Source organism: Mya arenaria, chromosome 9 (genome assembly GCF_026914265.1).
Source record: "Mya arenaria isolate MELC-2E11 chromosome 9, ASM2691426v1".
Taxonomy (NCBI): domain Eukaryota; kingdom Metazoa; phylum Mollusca; class Bivalvia; order Myida; family Myidae; genus Mya; species Mya arenaria.
The window spans coordinates 17,768,597-17,789,511 of NC_069130.1; the positions used below are offsets into that span (position 1 = coordinate 17,768,597).

General features: G+C 32.7%; 1 long non-coding RNA gene across 1 annotated transcript; it reads right to left on the reverse strand.

The window, feature by feature from the left end:
* Positions 1-10,328: 10,328 nt before the first annotated feature.
* Positions 10,329-17,916, reverse strand: LOC128246862 (uncharacterized). The gene is made up of 3 exons (XR_008263386.1): positions 17,772-17,916; positions 12,234-12,343; positions 10,329-11,556 (listed from the first exon to the last, which is right to left on the reverse strand). It is a non-coding gene; the product is annotated as an uncharacterized LOC128246862 (long non-coding RNA).
* Between the last annotated feature and the right edge of the window lie 2,999 nt (positions 17,917-20,915).

The following is a 20,915-nucleotide window of genomic DNA, read 5'->3' on the forward strand; positions in this document are numbered from 1 at the left end:
ACAATGATTTCTATGGATAATGATGACAGTTAAGAGTATATCTTAAGTACTTTCACTTTAATCTTTAAGAAAGGAAAGTATATTAAAACAAACTGAAACATAAAATTAAACAGTGTACTCAAGCAACTTCCTCATCTGGTGTTAAAGCCGAACGATAGTGATATACTTGTTAGACTTGGGGGTTTTCTACTTGACTATCCAACAAATAGTCAAAATAAGATATAGTTGTCCTTGGTATAACCAGTACGCTAATACTCACAATTGCACTTTCTTAACCAAACATAAGGATAATCTTGGCAAATATATTTCTTGCTGCACATGCAACAATATTTTTAACCTCCTTAAAGCAAACACGTGCAGACACAGATTAAGCAAATGAAGAATACGCATTGATTCACAAAATTGTACCCTTATATCAAATAGAGATGAAGTTTGTCTTGTGATATTCCCTTAACAATATGCCTAGTGTTGCAATGTTACCAGACAGCAATGCAAAACTTTTAAGATACAGAGCAAAAAAAAGAAATTGGAGAGATATTTAATGTAAATTCAGAGTCATGTTTAAATGTTAACGAACGATTCATTTTTGTCTTTATGTTCCGATTAAAACAAAGAATTACAGTACAAATTTAATAAAAATCATTGTTTTTAATTCAAATAGTGATACATCTATAGTAAATTGATTACTACAGTACGATACTATATGATGTTAGGACAGAACGGACCATCACCTTGCGGGGCTACCTAAACAACAGTTTATAAAAACAAAACAAGATAAGGTACAAGGTAAAGACAATTATAAAATGCATGCTAATTAATGTTGGATTTTGATTTTGATTTTATTTAATAGCTAATAGACATCTTTTATTTACAACTACATCGCAGTTAGCTAGGAACAGCATGTGCTCGACATCATTTGTTATATAAACGTTCATTCATCGTGATACTTAAACGCGGTACTGATTTAACAGAGAAAAAATAATCCATGACTAAATGGCACAAATCATTTATTAATATAAACGTTGGTTTAAACAATATGTATTTCGATATGATATTTACAATAAGTTTAGTTTGACAAATTTGAGCATAATCAACGCTAACAAAGACATAATATATAATGCATATAAACAAAGAACATGTTAATTATGCACAAAACAACGTTCATCCATATCGGGCCTCCACAACATTACGGCTTTAACAGATTCGTGTTTATTCATGAACAAAATGCGCTACAAATTATTTGGTAAACAAACGTTCATTTATATCTAGACTTGATTGCAAATGGTTTCTACATTTTACCCCCAAAACATGTGTCACACATCATTTGGTATATTAACGTTGTCTTGACCGCAAGGCAGTACAACATGTACCCTTTATTATGAATAATCATGCATCCCGTTAGAGATACTTTCGACGGAAGTGTTTGTACTTCGTTATGTCACACAGCGACATATTACATATCTTAATAATGGTTATATACATGGATCCGTCCTGCGACTCAATTGCCGGGAGTTCTCCAAAAAATATTTGCGAACCCATCGTCGATATAAATCACATGCCGTTCGGTGCTGCGACTTAATACCTGTAACATCTAGACGGATACCTATTCTCCCCCGATGACATGCGCCATATTGCATCAAGGATCCGATAAACCTTCGACGCAAAACATGTACTTGAGTTGTCAACAGGGTGGTGCTGTACACTATTTTGAAGCAACCGAAAAACATGTAAGATAAATTCCTTTTTATCTGATTTTGTTGTATCAATATATATGCTTTGATCGTGTAGGATGAATTAATTTGGCAAGATTCTTTCCAGATATTTCCATAATTGTTACACCGTTGTTTCATTGTAACTGCCCATGAAATTATGTGCCACCATCTGAAATATATCCTGAGAAAAATCATGAGGTCGTCAGCGCTAACACAAGGACACAAATAACAATGATCATCAATTATGGAGTTATATTTCTTTGCATATTAACTTTGGATATGAATAAACAAGTGGCCCTTTTTCATATCGTAAGTAGCAGTAAGTGATTTGATAAACGATTGTTGAAAGTCTTAGACATGAGCTATCTGAATATTGACGGAAAGTAACGAACAGTTCGAGTTTATCATCGCATGTTTGGGTGTTCCTGAATTCTAAATTATCTTTTGATTCCGACTGGCTCTACCTTGCTTTGATGACTTTTCGGATGCACGTTGAGGAATATAGACATGTATATACAAGAGTAAACCGTTTAGAAGATACACGTATATGTACCTTTGTGTAAGTGTTGTCAAACCCTTAAACAACAACTTAAACTGACCCTTAAATGAATTCGATAACATTTTTGTGAGGATCGTTCAATACTTATTGCATGTGATTTGCCAGGTCTACACCTTTCAGTTTCCTAATTAGTCCAGACCTGACCCAAATATGTTTTTTTCTATATTTAATTTATTTTATTGGAAACTGAAGGTACACACGCTGCTTCTCCTTGTCATCAAACAGTTATGAACACCATCTGGTTGTATAATGTCTAATATGTATGCCTTACTTATTTATATGAATGTATAACTTATTTTTAATAGGGATATGTCAAGCCTTTTAAGTAATATTAAGGTTTAATAAGATACACATTAGATGCTATCTTGTTGTAGCTTCTCATACTGTAAGATTCATAAGCAGATACTGCATGAATCAATTATTAAAATTATAATGGTCCATGCAAAATTATACAATTATGTACAATGATGATTCTACCTTTAAATCTGCTGACACCCGCGAAATGAACATTACGCACAATGTCGCCACAGTTATCTACAGATAATGACCAAATTTCACTGTGCATGTTAAGATTGAGCGGAAGCACTATAAAAAAGTCAACAAAACCATGCACCACCGTATTTTAACAACTAATAACTTTTCCTGTTTTGTATCACCTCTTCAATGTGTTTGAATATTATGTGAATTTATGCTGCATAGTTTGTTTAAAAGAGGTGAAGGGGTCAAACAGTCTTCGTTCCTTTTTTGGAGAGGTGTGTTTTGACATAATTTTATATTATACAAACTGCTACTCCATTTGTGTACCCCAACGCTCAATAGTTATTTTTGTCATAATTTTTAACTTGACACCCTTTTTTAACATCAGTACATTCACATGTATAAAAAACATAACTTTTGAGTGATAAACATTTATTTTGTTTATAAATAATGCATTTATGAAAAATATAAATGACTGATAACAAAATTGAAATCGTGTTTTTTAATTGCTGAAACAAACAAATATTTTAACGATTGGTGAGTGCTAAAATATTGACTGTAATCTACTTTCGTCTAATAGGGTAAAATACCGAGTTTTCAGCCTTTTCCTTACAATTTAAGCTCGGTATTATCAATAAAAACCACTGTTTTCGATATTTATCAATTCTGTTTGGTAATTAAAAGCAATTCTATTAATTGTGGTTAATTTTAGTTGGGAGTAAGGGTGCACCTTGAAGAACTAGAAAATTTAATTGCTCTTGTTTTCTGTTTTTATATAGTTTGAATAGGGACTTTGGTACTAGTACTCTTTTCCTTAGTTTGTTTTCTTGTAATAGTGATTTCTTTTGCAGAATGGGGCATTTTCTGAGGCGAGTGTAATAAGCCAACACCTACGGTTTTAACGTGAATTAAATTCTAATTTAAAACAACATTCAATATTGTCGACCAAAGTTCTAGCCAAGAATGATATGTAGTTCTTTTAAATTTAACTGATATTATTACACCTCACATTTGTTATAAGTTGTTATTGTAGACAAACGTATCCGGTAATAAAATTTTGTTTAACGATGTAGGACAAGTACACCTTTTATTCTGTATCAATTTATACATGCTCTAATCTGGTCGATATGTTTTTAAACAGTTTGATAAAGACAATGCGAGTCGTATAAAACATATTTAAAGGACTTTAAACAACGCAAAGTATTTGATACACATTAAACATACAAACCATTATGAAATGTACTACTAAAGTTAAATCACTGGTTATAACACTATACGAAATATCGCTCAACTAAACATACCATTATTTCAAGCGTTTGTAAATGATTTTACTAATCATATACAAATATATAATTAATGGTTAATTACAGATTTCCTAAAACTTCTTTATCCTTACCCCCTTGTCAGTATAATATAACCACAATAATTATTAAGACTTCATTTAGTATATGTATGTATCAAAAACAATGGTCGAATTTTTTAAATTTGGCAAAACAATAAAAACTTAAAAAAAAACTATTCATGTATTATTCGATCGACAATGTCAGGTAGGTTCTTACACAATAAATCAAAACAAACACATTTGATGTATTGCCTCATTTTACTGTGTTGTTGTCCATGTTTAGAAACGTCATAAAAATGTACTGTTTACGTACTATTTATTTCACATAATGATAACTTCCAGAAGGGCTCGAAATCCGTTCGGTATCCCAAAACAGACTTGATGCCACTAAGCAGGTAGGCCTGCCTGGCGGTGGAGATATACGGAAACTAAATCGAAGATGTACGTAGTTCAACCGTTCGCCGGTGTCCAAGGCTAAATTCCCACCAAGAACGATTATTTGTCAAAAAAGACTTCCTTGATACCTAGGACCATTTTTTAAATACAAAGTCTTCTTCTTCTTTGTTGTTGATTGACACAAGGTATGCTCCAAATTAAGCGAATGCTTCTCCTGCGGTTAAACACGCTCGATGTCCATCAACCAGCAAATAACAAGAAGTCATGAAGGAGATCCAGACTTCTAAGCAATCTACAACTGACCGAGCAGAGACTTTCTTTAAATTTATCCAAAATATTATCGAAGTTTCCTCTAGCTTCTTGTGTTTGGAAAGTTGAAGACATACTGTATTTGTTCATAAAATGTTTGCCAAAGTTGAGAGAAGAAATGCCAAATGCATAGCGAAAAAAACCCAAAGTTGTTGATCGAATGCAAGTCAAGTATCTAAAATAATGCCGACTTCAAATGAAGATTTAATTGTTATGTCGCCGAACTAGCCTGATATTCATAGCTGATTAACCAATTAAGATATTTACTAATCACGTTGCAGCCATGTTAACAAGAAATATGCAAATAGTCTGTTCTTGTCAACGGTTTTATCTGAAACATAATCGAAGTACGAATGGAATCAAATATTTTGAGTGTAAATACAAGGTACTTTATATAATGTTTATGTGGTTATATAAAATTAAAATTGTGATTCTTTAGATATCTATTTAATATATAAATGTGTTTACAATAAATTTGGACAGTCGCTTGGATTACCTGTTTCAAACCATTACTGATTGAAACTATTTCAGTCCCTCATAGTTAATTTATCAAAATTATATTGTATGAATTAACGTACGCAGCCGATTTCCAATGACTTTGAAAAAGTCAAAGTTCAGGTTGGTTCCACCTCTCAGATCTTCTCGGTAGTATGTTTAGAAATCAGTCGTATATACTTACGATTATTGATCATTACGACCTTTAAATGTGCTATAAATACAAATACTGTATTGTTTTTTTTTATGCCATTTAAACCAAACAATTTGGCTAACCCTAATTTAACTCCGTTAATCGGCAGTTCAAGTCTTTGGAAGTTTCAAAGACATATTTTAAGATGGATCATCAGTTAAACAATATCATGAAGCCGGACAGGAAAACGTTTCTGTAGAGTACGGAGCAGCAACACACTCCGCTATATGGTTGGAAGAATAAAAAAAAACAAGTATCGAATGGCGCAGGCATGATACAAGTTATCACGTAAAAACCATTCAATCAGACGCCGATACAATATTAAACACATCATAGAAACTGACATAACAACCCTGCTGAACAGGAATATGGTGACTCTATCATATTCAAGCTTTATTGACTTCCCAGACCGAATGCAAGGAGTACGACCTTTTTGCCGACGTCACTTCAGGTAACGGTTGAATTAACAGAGCCTATTTTCGTTCAAGAATTAACCATATGGACAGCCTATCTCAACCACAGGTAAAATGACACATAAATTCAGGCCGATAAAGCAAACACAGGAATAATTCATCACAGGCGCGTGGCATTTATATCTCATAAAACGTAACCAGGATATTTTTGATGACACACGTTTTGTCGTATCCGACCATCACCCAATGCCTACAAAACAAACAAATCCAATGTCAGTGTTTGTGAAAACTACAGAACAATTTATTGCAAAGACACTTTTACATTTTGCATCCTCATATGACTACCTCACCCCTACCTCCGACGCCTAGGAATAGCTACATTAAGTGGCGAGATTTGAGTACTACGGGATAAAATAATGAAATAAATGAGCATTTGTATAAAAGCTTCAATTATGTCGATTGACTTTTTTTCCATATAATTAATATATATTTTGAACTCCATCGATGTGTGCTCGTGGGCCTATGGCATTTTTGCATTTGAATATACTATGAAACTATGAAACTAAATCGTGATGCTAATCAGGGCGTTTAGTGTTTATGCTTTGCCGAGTTCAAGTCAAAACTTATACGATATCATGCGCGCTTTTGCAATTTGAGTTTTTCAATGTTTGTATACTTATGTTAACACTTCTGATCTAAATCAGATTAAGACTTAGGTATTCAAGCATCTTCAGGAGTACTGACATATAACGAACTATCATCCTCATGTGTCTTTTATAACTTGCAATTGCTGTGGTAGCTTAGGTAGTAATCTGCCATTGATGTGGTTGATGGGTAAGAGTAAAGAATTGACCGACTTCTGCGGCTGCATCGTTGTTCATTTCTGCCAACAACAACCTAAACTACACTAAACATGTATGGATAGTTTGTACAGATTGTCTAACATATAAAATTTAATTAATTGAAAAAAAAATCACCAATTATTGGAATAAAGAAAACCTTCAAACTAACCTATAACGCAAATTGCAAAGAACACTTACACAAAGTTATTCTGTATAGTTCATTTGAACAATAAGAATAAACAATTTGTTTGTAAAGTTTGCTACAGTAAGATCCTAGTATTAACCCTATATAACAACTACCTGATTGTGTATTACTGGTGCAAAAGACATACTGATTAACACGAAATGTGTACAAAGTGTGGCGTACATTATCAAGACAAAAGTAATACATGAATGAATAATAATAAAATAATATTAATTAAAGTAAAATAAATAGTTAATCATAAGAGTTTTGCGTACACGGTGGAGATGTTATTGTGTGTAGAATCATTGCATATTATGAAACGATAGTAGATCACAATAAATCTTTTAGCACTCCACAATAATTTTTGTTCGTGTTCAGCTATTAAATACACGATTACAATATTCTTATCAGTTTTTTCATAAATGCATAACTTAGTAAGAAGTAAACGGTTTATCACTCAAATTATATGTTTTACATGTGTATGTATTGCTTTTAAATAAAAGTTTCATTTAAGAAAAAATACTCAATCGATTTATGTTATATGCATAAATATAATTATGCTTGAACACAATTTGAACGATGCCATTTCAAAATTGACGCTACGTTCAAATACAAAAAGGAACTTTTCAAAAACTACAATAATCCGTCATGTTATAATTTTGATGTACAAAATAAAATTTAATTTGTTTCAGTATAATGCATTTTTTGGTTTTTGTTTAATATCCCAATTTAATTCACCGTGTGAGCAATTTGTTAATGTTTTACCTATTAACATTGTTTACGTATTTAAATATTACTCGTTTAAACACTTACCGTACACATGTATAAATGGTTATTTTGTCATCAAAATTATATGTCTGAAGACATGAATGTATCTCAAAAATGCTAACGAAACCTACAATATCACAATATGAACATTTAAAAACGAGTGGCAAAACGGGTGTTACTGCATTGTTTGTTCACGAGTATTTGCACAGGGTATATAGAATAGAGTTTTCAGTTTTTAAGGAATTTGTACAGCACAAGGAAGAAAGCTAAAGACTTATTTAAAGGTGTAAACTCCATTCCATGCGTACACTGTAGTAAAGTAGTCGTTTTCAAATCGGAGGAAGTGGGGATCGAGCCCAACATATTTTGTGTGAGAAGCTGTCAAGATAATCCTCAATCCACTCGTGAGATATCACTATACACTCAAGCATCAATCGGATGACTTGCTTGTATGTTTATACAATAACTACATAGAACAAATCATTTTTTAAAGAAACATTTCACATGACGTGTAATTTTAGCCTTCGTGTTTAAGTTGTAAGTGCTTTCGCCTACTTCTACGTATGTGCAAGGTTCAAGCCCCGTAATGAGCTGTTGATTTGGCTGTTTATTATCACTCAAGGCTGTGCCCCAAGTGACATTCCCTTTAACATAAAAGCCTGGACCCGCCCTTGCTCTTAAAAAACCCTTTTGTTTAAACATATTTTATTCATCAACGTATACACACATATTATAAAGACAAACAGAAAACCCATGTACAATCTAGAAAAGGATTAGAACGAAATATATATATATCTACCAGTATATACAAAAATTGTGTTTGGAATTAATTCAGTTCGACAAGAGTATAAAACGACAAACAGGAGAAATCGGAGGGGATAACCTAGTTATTTTTTATACCTTTTATAATGAACCGAAAAAGCAAGGAAAGTTTATTTAGTACTTACCAATACCGAGTTCGTCCTGTTTTAGTTCGTTGCCTCGTCTGCAAAATGAGTGTATTTGATATTGTCGATAAAACGACCCACTTATTATTGGGAATTAAAAGCTATGCCTTCGTTATTGGACGCCTTACAACGGAGGTATACGGGCTTTTTAAATGCATATGTATACTAGGAACAGAAGAGGAAGGGAGACATGGCAAGCCGTTTTGATACATATCTACTAAATCAGGCATCAGCCTCATCTTTAAAACAAACATGTTATATGAAAATTCAAGGTCAATGCTAAAGCCCAGAACGTTTACCATTTCCGTCTTTATTTACCGATTAATATTTCAATAACAATATGATACAAAGCGTTTTTATAATTCACATTTATTTTTCAAACAATGTATTACATTGACTACATTATAGAATGATATAATTATAAACGGATACAAAAATTGAAAACCATATTATGTTATTATACTTCGACTAGAATTGATACTAGCAGCGCTTTAATAACAAAAAATGTACACTGTAAGAAAAGATAAAATAATATACAATCAAACCTCTATCCAATTCATTTATGTCATCTTAAACAGCATAGCAATGCATTTTGGTTTTTAAAGTTTGTCACGTGTGAACTACATTTATTTACCTTGAATTCAATTACTAGTATCACTAGCTAACTTAACCGTTTATCATAGCATTATGAATGGAAGTAGATAATAAAACTGATATAATACCTAAAAGTTCAATATTTTGATTGCATAAGTAATAAGTATCTGGTGAATTGCCGGAGGCAATAACAGTTAAAAATGATATAACGAGAATATCTGCAAGGCATTAAGTATTTCAAATAATACATAAACAATTATTCAACAAGTATCTCCGATTTCATCTCTTTTGTTACGTAACAAAACAAAAATATGCATGTAATGTATTACTACTACAGGTCGCACTAAATACGAAGTGAATTTTGGTCAATTATAGGACCCGAAATACGCCAAACGAAATATACAAATAGTGCACACATCACTGTTCGACCATTGAAACGTTTTAGAACTACATGTTGGGATTACAACTCTAAGAACGGTACGAGAAGGGCGAGCTGACTAAGATTAGAGTCATTTGATTCACGCACAACCTCACAAGTTGGACGACATATATCCTCATTTAGTCATATTATTTGGTAGCGCTATGCAAGAGGTTAATAATACCAAATACGTTAAATAAAACATTTTGTATGAGTCAGTCGTGCATTGAACCCGGAATTGTACACATTAAAAAAGCGAACTAACAAATTACGTTTGCGATCATTGTGGTCAAGCATTCAAGATTTGACCTTAACCCAAGGCAAACTTCTGTTCTCACTGACCATCAGACTGATGTTAACCTACCATGTATTAATACTAAGTGTCTTTGAACAGTGCCATAGTTGAGAAATTAACTGCTTGGCGTGCGCCTGAAATTTCATCGTTTATATGAACACTTATATTTTTTTTCAAAATATGACCATTCAAAACATGACATTGTGAACAAGCCTGATATGTTTGTGTGTATTTAAATCTACACGGGTAAATATTAAAGATTTGTTATTGATGATTGTGAACATCAATAAATGTTAAAATGAAAATAATAAAAGAAACGCACCCATAGTGCATGGACAAGTATAACATTCTAAATTCATACGATCAGACATATCTGTAGTGAAAAAAGCATCAAGATCAAAACAATTACAACTAAATAGTATTAATCATTGATAAAAGACTGATCATTCACATCATGTATTGTAATAGAAATAAATACTATGGGAATTACAGGGATAAGTTGAGTTGACAACAAAAACCTTATTATTGCACACCGGATAGGCATGACCGGTGAATTTAACAATGCTTGAAAAATCTGACACCCCATTCCAAAGGAGTCACGCGCTACAACTCGCCACTTCTTATTTATTGTAATGTCTGGTTAACTAAACGTACATTATGTATTCAATAAAGCGCAATTACATACATATTACGCAAGACTTATAACTAAAAAGGAAATACATGATCGTAAAATCACTTTTTATGAACTATTTGACGTCAACTACCACGTGTCATGATTTCAAACATCGTTCGAGCATTTTGATGAAATCTACAAACATGCGTTATCTACGTCAGGGTTTCCACATATTTATAAATGTAGGTATGTAAGAAATACAAATCATGTTTACCTGCCCGGATAAAAACAATTCGACCTTTGGGCACGCTGAGAGGACTCGTTACCGGCTTACGCGGCTCTCGGGTTGGAATTTTCTATTCGAACACGGAAACACATAATAGAAATTGTTATTCCTGTATAAGATGCAAAATGTTAATGCCTAACTGACACTTAACTGGAAACAGGCAACAGAGCATCCTAGAAACAGCCACACTAATAGTCTTTACAATGCTGGGTAATACACAAAGTGGATTACAAATTTTATTAAAATTGATTATATTTACATTGTACATTCAAACTTATAAAACTATTGTATGAACAAAATGTCATCAGATTTGCTGATATGATTTTGTTAACACTGTACGCACGGTCCATGAACACGGTCTACTTTCTTCAGCAAATCACTCCGGAATGTAACTTATATTGATCTTCGTATGGAAAAGTTCAAATCTGAGCGTGTAGTACCGACATATAAATCAATCATCAAAAGTAGTTACTTGTAATCTCGGTTTCAACCACATTTAAGGTTCTAGGTATGAGTAAAACATCTCAGGAAAACATCCTGTAAAACACGCTAAATTATTTTTAACTCGGAATCTTTGAGAAAATGACTATCATAACATACGATCATGGACAACAGACAGACGAAAATTAAAGTTCTCCATTTGCCTCTGCTATGCCCTTGGTTGCAAAGTCCGCATACATCTCATTAAAGGGCAACTCCGAACAAACGTGGACCTGAAGTTATAAATCGTAATCAATGAACTACATTTACCAAATTAAAACAAAAGTATATGCACAATGCTAATTATATTACTGAATATCACATTGTATTCTCCAAAAATGTAACACGATGTGAAAACCATGCTACTACATCAATTATGCAATATTTTGACTCTTAGATATAATACTTTGCTGACGATAAAACAGTATTATCAAAGACAAATACATAATATCCAAAATTTATAATTTGTCTTACAATTTATAAAAGAATCATTAACAAGCTAAGTGCAAAAAAACACTGTATATCCACTTATTCAATATCTAAAATATCATATATAGTAAAAATGATTATGTTTCCATAAAGAATAACATATCAGTAAAGTAATTATTAAATATAATGATTCTAAGATGTAAAAATCATCATATGTAAACTGGACAAAGTAATTCATTGTTTGTATTAAAATAAATCAATGCCATTGTAAAGAGTGTTTCAGTTAAATTATACCTTTATTAGGCGAGCATCTAAAAAAAAGTTAACTAAAGGCACAAAAGCGACCGCAATGATAGGAAAAAATCCAGATTGGCATGCCATGTTATATACATTCTATATACAATACCCGGATTCATTGTTTTTTATCATTATCTTTTTGAGTGAGTATTTCAACAACATAACACTAATGCAAGTTACCGACCGTTGACAGTCAAGGTCTCGTTCAGCTTCTCCGTCTGATCTATATTCGCCTCTGTGATACCTTTGGCTGACAGCTGCGCTTTCAAGGTCCGTATGTATGCCTCCCACCCTCTAAAATACATATATACATGAATTCAACGTAATGCGAAGGTAAACCGCAATTTTGACAGATTCACGGTAAGCTTTAACTATACAGACACATTTTATATCATATGTAACATCTGAGGTCACACTCATGTAGGACGTACTTGCAAGTCACATTAGTTTGAGAGTAACGTTAATAATAGGTCATACTAAAAACGTTATATATGAAAAATTGAACGTTATTTCAAATGCAACGTATGCATAAAAACAAAAGCAAACTGTTTCTTCTGCACACATATAGTTGTTCATGACCTCTTTAAATCTGACTACATTCTAATTGTATATAAATATACAATTTAATTTTAGTGTAATCAAAAGTTAAATTAAACAGTATAAATCATTACCATGTTAAGCTTATTCGAGTACATAGGGAAATGATTTTTAGGCATTTAAACGAAAGAGCTACTTTGCGGTATATTTATTTTTTCGAAAGTTTGTTTTTAATTCAGTGCTGCTGTGTTTAACAATGTTAATTTACACGGCAACTGTGGCAGTGAAATACAGGATATTTGGTCAATTCAGTGTAATTTCGTAATTTATTTCATGAGCTTCATAGAAACACATATTTTTACGAGTGGCGAATTCAAAGATGAAACTATACTATTTCTTTGATCAAGCGTGAAATTAAATAGCATGTCACAAGTAAATAAAATAAAGTTTCTTATCGGAGTTTGATTAGTATTTCTTTTTCTAAATACCCCTTTTAAAAACTATTTTTCTCCGCCGCTACCCAACGGATGCACTAAACGCACTTTTTAATAGTTTATTATTTAGTCGTTTTTGTTTGTGCAAATATTTCATGAATATTAATGATTGAACGTTTATTATAGCATCAAATAATAACGAAAGCAGTTTAAATAAGACAAGGCATTAGTACGTAACCAAATTGCTACGCGGCCAGTTATTGAGCAAACATTTGAAAGTTCGTATTTAAAAAGATATTTGATAACATTGATATAAAATCATATTTAAGTTCTAGCTGTTGTTTTCGTCGGTTTTAATGAAGGCAAATGTTCGCGAATTCAGCTTCAAAGTTCATGAAAAGGTTGAAAAAACATCATTACCATTTTTCTAGTAAACGGTAAGTTGTTTATCTCCAAATATATCTTTATTTCAACTTATGCAACCTCTTGCAAATTTTAAATTGTTTTCGTAACATGTTGTGGTTCAAAGCTGACGTGATAAGTTTTGATCAAGAGTAAGTACCTACAATGTAATTTTATAGTAGTTCTGGAAGTTGATATTTTCACTCCTTATTTTGCAAAATTATTTCAATAATAAATAGAGGATATTTGTTTATTTCAGTGTAAGATCGTATTTTATTTCACGAAGCCACGAGTGAAAATGTAGTTTTTGTTATGATCACGAGTGAAATTAAATACGATCTTACACTGAAATAAAAAACAAATCTGTTTTTATGCTTATTTTCGGAGTTTTATTTGTTTTTTATTTATTTCTGCATACCCCCATTTTTTTGAAAAGGGTGGGCTTTACGCCGCTACCCGTGGGGTGCCCCTTATGCATAATTATAGCTGTCAACTTTTCTACTTTCGGTTTGCTGAGAAATAGTTCTCTGCTATTTATTCTTATAGCTTTATATTCGCTCGTTTTTTTTATTGCAATGCTTTATGAACAGTAAACAATGAAATATTATTAGTGCACATATGTTCCAAAAAATAATGAAAACACTTTTTATTTTAAGATGGGCATGAATACATAACCAAATTACTACGCCGCTATTTAAAGAATGAAAATTTGGAAGGTCAAATGTGTTAACAAAACAAATGTGGATACTCATTGGATTTTAACCATTCATAAGGTTCTAAGTAACATTAAATAAAGAAGAAGATAGAACGTTTTCGTTTTCACCCCTCAAGCTAGTCCGCTTTGAAACAAGCATGAACTTTCAGCCTAAGATACGCTTGTCCGTTTACAAAAAATATCACATGATACAAAACGTTGATTAAAATATATCTTATACTTGTGTAATACCGGCGAGGGACCTTTTTCAAGGAAGTGTAGCTAGAACTCTCTATAACGTTCTATAACCTTACACTATTTGATGACAAAACGGTGTAAATACTATCAATCAATTAACTTATACTATCTATATCCTTGTGTCTTGATCATTTACATGTTATAGTTGATGTAGGGAGCGACCATGCCCACAAAAACGATGCTTTTTTAATTACATGAACAATAGCCGATTACATATATTGAATTTTCGAAACTCAGGTAAAATATCATTTCGAGTGATGTCAAGAATCAGTCATGACGAAAAATACAGTAATACAAAATACGAAGTAATTGTTGTTAAAAGCGAATAAATATTATTGACAGTTGAAAGCGAAGAAAGTTAAGGTTTTAAGAATTAAGAATTATTTTACATATGTTAAATATTATCAGTTTATCAGAAGGTAATAATTGAAAAACATTTTTATAAAGAAAATAGTGTTTTATCTTATTAAGATAAATGATAAAATTGTTTTGTTTTTTTTACTATTTTCGATGTGCCGTGCTTTTATCCATGTAGAAAATATTATATTGCATCATTAAACTGTGTAACACCATTTGCATTACCGTTATGAAGCACTTAATTTCATTTAATCAAATTACAAATAATATGACTAAGCTCCTTCAATGGAACATACACATACACTAATAAAACTTGGTGAGTATTCAATCTAAGAAGGATGTATCTAATCGGATTACTCGATATATATATATATATATATATAATGAAATTTAAAATGAATAGAGTGTATAATGATGGCTTTAAAATTGACTATTTTTTTATCAAAGTGACTCAAGTTGCATATTGACCGTAGGACAACTCTCGAAGGTAATTATGTATTTCTTATTGATTCAATTCAAAATGCGTTGTGAATGCTTCAGTTGAAGACATGATTCAATGACTTAATACAGTCACCCCTGAAACCGACATTTTTGTCATGCGCATGCGCACCGGAAGGCGATAGTACGATGATGAAAACACGACAGGAGGATGATGAAAACACGACAGTACGATAGTACGATGATGAAAACGCGATAGTACGATGATGAAAACACGACAGTACGGTGATGAAAACGCGATAGTACGATGATGAAAACGCGTGTTTATTAGAAACAATGGAGTGGCAGACATGTCAAGTCGTTACAAAACATATGTATAAAGAAAGGCATAGGCCAAAATTCTTTAATACAAGTAGTTGTTATGATAATTCAAGGTCAAGTTTAAACCCAAGCATGTATACTTTATCCCTCCTTATTTTTTTAACAATATGTACATCGAAAAGTCGAATAGTACAATGCATTTTTGTAAATTACATTTTGCAAACAATTATGACGATGACTACATATTGGGATTATATAATGAAACGGCTACAAATGTTGATATCAATATCATGATAGTATACAGTTTGATTGGATAGCTGCAGTGCTTTCAAAACAAAACAAAATACAATGTTAAATAAGATACAAGAACATAAGATTATTCCTCTATCCAATTACTTTCTGGCGTATTTAACTGCATAGCACTGCGTGTTTTATTTCAAAGTTTGTCACGTTTATACTACATGTATCTACCTTGCATTTTTAACTAGTATCACTAGCTAATTTAACCGTTTAATATAGCATTATGATTGGACGTTGATGATAAAGCAGATAAGATACGCTAAAGTTTAAACTTTCTGATTGTATAAGTGATTAGTATCTGGAGAATTGTCGTTTGCAATTAGAGTTTAAAGTAATGTACACGATACAACCTACAAGGCATTTAGTATTACACATAATACATAAAACAACTCTTCAACTAATATCTCCGAAAGTCTATATACACATTTCGTTTTTAGCTCTTTTGTAACGTAACAAAACAAAACCTTGCATGTAGTGTATTACTTCTGCATAATGCACTAAACACGAAATGCATGTTGGTCAATTGTAATTTTACACTGGAGACTACAGGTTGAAGCCAATAAGTCAAACAATTAAACAAATGTCTTAAGAGGCATATGGTTAGAAGCCGAAATACTCCAAACGAGATACATAAATCGTATTTACATCGCTGTTCGACCATACATGCACTTAAATATATTTATTAATACAAGTCGGAACGGCCCGTGAAAGGCGATGTGACTGGGATTAGAGTCATGTGATGCGCGCACAACCTCACAATTTAGACAACATCTATCTTCATTGTATCATATTATTTCCAAGCGCTATGCAAACTATTATATAATACCAATTCGTTAAACAAAACATCAGTCAGTCGTGCATAAAACCCGGAATTGTACACATTAAAAAGCGAACTTACATTCGTTAGTTTGAGATCTTTGTTGTCAAGCATTCAAGATTTTGCCTGAACACGAAGTAAACTCCTGTTCTCACTGACCATCAAACTAAGGTTAACACACCATGCATTGATACTAAGATATAAATGTAAACCACTCTATTTATTGTCTTGTGACACATTTATGCTGTTAATGATTGATTAAGTAGTGTGTCCTAGACCAATGCCATAGTGGTGGAATTGACTGCTTGACGTGCGCCTTAAGTTTCCATTGTCTCTTTTACATGAACATTTAGAGCTATGTTTTCAAAATGTGAACAATCAAAACATGACATTGTGAACAAGCCGGATATGTTTATGTGTATTTATAACTTCTAGACGGGTAACTATCAAAGTATTGTTATTCATGATTGTTACATCAATAAATATTCTAAAAAAAATAATACAATACACGCACACATAGAGCATAAACAACTATTTAATAATAAATTCATACGGAGTATATAATCACTTTTTCAAAGACTAACTATTTGTGAGGAAACCAATCAAGAACATCACAATTACAACCAAATATTAACAATCATGGTGAGAAGATTTATCATTTACATAACGTACTGTGATAAACATAACACAATGGTAACTACATGGGAAAGTTCAGTTGACAAAAAAACAAACAAACAAAAAAAAAAAAAAAAAAGAACGTGCAGACCGTAGAGGCCTTTCCGGTCATGTTAGCCATCCCGGCAGAATCCGATCTGGCATCACATGCCAAATGTTTCACGCACTACAATGCGCCACTTTTTTATTGTATTGGTTAATTAAAAGTACATTATGTCTTAAATAAAGCGCAATTAAATATAAAATTACGCAAAAAATTAAATTGAAAAGGAAATAAATAATCGTCACAAACGCATTTTTTTAAGATTTTTAAACGTCGACAGTGATCTAAAACTACTTAATGTCATAACGTCAGTAAGGAACAACCCTCGCACTGTTGGTGAAATGTTCAAACATACTTTCTCTGCGTCAGTTTTACACATATTGATAACTGTAGGTAAGTCATAAACATAAATCATGTTTTACTTGCCCGGTTAAAAACAATCCTACCTTCGGCCACGCTGAGTGGAGCCTCGTTTCCGGCTTACGCGTGGGCCCACAGTTTGGATTTTTCTATCCTGACCCGGAAACACATAATATAAATATTTGTTCTGATTAAGATGCAAAATGTTAATTCGTAACTGACACTTTACGAGGGACAAACGTCAACTTTCAATTGATCATGACATTTATAGATCACAATGCGCTGTGGTAAATAGGATGCTGAAACAAGCCCGTGTTGACTTTTACACAAGCAAAATTGAATCTTATGGGAGTGACCAGAAAAGTCTGCATAGAATAACTAAAACTCTTCTTGGAAACACAAATGAGGTAATTTTACCATTGCATTCGTCTCCAAAACAGCTCGCTCAGAATTTCAGCGACTTCTTTATTGGGAAGATCGAAAATATCAGAGACAATATTACCTCACAAAAGCAGTCTTCATCTGGTGTTGGTGATATAGAAGCTGATTATATAGGAGTTGAATATGATAAGTTTACACCAGCATCGGAGGATGAAGTGAAATCGATAATCCGTAAGTCAGCCAGTAAATCATGTGAATTGGATCCTATCCCAACATGGTTACTTAAAGAATGTCTTGATGAGCTTACACCTGTGATGACCAAAGTCATAAATGCATCCCTACAATCTGGATATGTGCCACGATCATTCAAACACTCACGAATAAGACCACTTCTAAAAAAGCCAAGTCTAGACGCAAATGATCTTAAAAATTACAGGCCAGTGTCTAATTTGCCTTTTATATCAAAAATCTTGGAGAAAGTGGTAGATGTCCGAATTGAAAATCATCTAAAAAACAATGAACTTCATGAAGTCAACCAGTCAGCCTATCGGAAATTCCACTCAACCGAAACCGCACTGTTGAAAGTTCAAAATGACATTCTTCAATCACTGGACAGAAATAATGTAACTATTCTAGTAATGTTAGATCTGTCGGCTGCTTTCGATACAATTGACCACGAGACGCTTCTTACTCGCTTAGAACATCACTTCGGTATCACAGGGACACCACTTACATGGATGAGGTCCTACCTCAGTGATCGCTATCAAACAGTAGCCATTAATGGTGAACTCTCGGACCCAGTGCTGATGAAGTACAGCGTACCCCAAGGGTCTGTTCTTGGCCCCAAAAACTATACAATGTACACAAAGCCTGTTGGAGCTATTTGTAGAAACCATGACTTGGACAACCATTTCTATGCGGATGATTCGCAATTATACTTATCGTTCAAACCATTAAACACAATTTCAATTGAAGAATCTGTCAATCGCATTGAACACTGTCTGAATGACATAGTGAAATGGATGAACAACAACATGTTAAAGCTAAATGCGGACAAAACAGAATTAATCATATTCTCATCTGAGCACAACTCAAAAACAGTTTCAAATGTCTCCGTCACCGTCGATGGCTCTGTAATCAAACAATCACCAAGTGTTAGGAATCTGGGCGCTTATCTTGACTCAAACATGAAGCTGGATCAACACGTCAATAGTGTTTGTAGAAATTTTTACGCACAATTGCGACACATTGGCCATATAAGACCTTATCTAACACTGAACGCAACCAAATCTCTGGTAAACTCTTTTGTTACATCTCGCATAGACTACTGCAATGCTCTCCTGTACGGTGTTCCAAAGCAGATATTAAACAAACTACAAACTGTTCAAAATACGGCAGCGAGAATTGTTACGAGGACAGCAAGGTACGACCATATAACCCCCGTGCTACAGGAACTACATTGGCTCCCTGTGCAATGCAGAGTAGAGTACAAAATTCTAACACACACATTTAAAGCGCTCCATGACCAATCGCCTGCGTACATTGTGGACATGTTAGAAATATACAGAGCATCCAGAAATCTGAGGTCGAAAAATAAGTCACTGACGTTAGTTGTGCCTAAATGTCGGACGGCGCGTTATGGTGACAGAAGTTTCCAGTCAGCATCAGCTAAGTTATGGAATGCCCTACCATCTGACATCAGAGACTGTAACACCTTGCAAAGTTTTAAGAAGGCTCTGAAAACCCACTATTTTAAACAGTATTATGGACGATAAGTGTTTTATTATTTTATTTCCGAGTGCATGGATCTATCCGGGATTTAACAGCTTGTTGTTACTTTATCTTTATTTTTTTTTGGTTTTCACTAACTCTGAAATTATTAATCTATTATTTTATAGTTATTTCAAACATTTTATATTATATTAATTTTGTACATATGTACTATGCATAAACACTTTGTTTTAATTGACTAGCGTTAATATTGTTATAAGCATTTTAGTTTGTCTATTGTTTTATATTACATTGTAAAGCACTTTTGAACATACTTTATGTATGAAAAGAGTGCTATAGAAATATGGTATATAATAATAATAATAACAAACAACAGAACGTCCTGGAAACAGCCACACGAAACAAAAAAATACCAGAATTATTATGGGTAGTACACATAGTGGAATAACAATTTCATTAAAATTCATTACAATTACATAGCACATTCAAACTTTAAAAAACACACACTTATTTACAAAATGTCATCAAAATTGCTGATTTAATATAATTAACATTGTACGCACGGCTCATGCTTGTTATTTGTTATCTCGCTAACAACAGCATTTATTTTATGTTCCAAGTATAAGTAACACATCTCATAAAATATCCTTTACACCACGCTTTTTAACACGAACAATTATATCCACAACAGACGAACAACGGCAATTTGAATGTTGTATATTCGCCTTTGTTTCGCCCTTGTCTAAAAATTCCCTCAACGTCTCATGAGCTCAGCGCATTTCGAGCAAAAATATGAACCTGAAGTTATAAAGCGTACTAAATGAACTACATTAACCAAAGTAAAACAAAAGTATATGCTTAATACTATATAATGTTACCTTATATCACATTGTAATTTCTAAAACTGTAAAACGATATGAAAACCAAGCAACTGCATCAATTATGCGCTATTGTAACATTAAGATATAACAATGTTGACAATACAACTATCTTAAGCAGAATTATCCAGGACAACAAAACAGTATCCAGACCCTTTATAAGCAAATAATTTACATGCAAATTTACATGCAAATTATTATTCATAATGATGTCAAGATATTAAAAAAGTCCAATGTAAA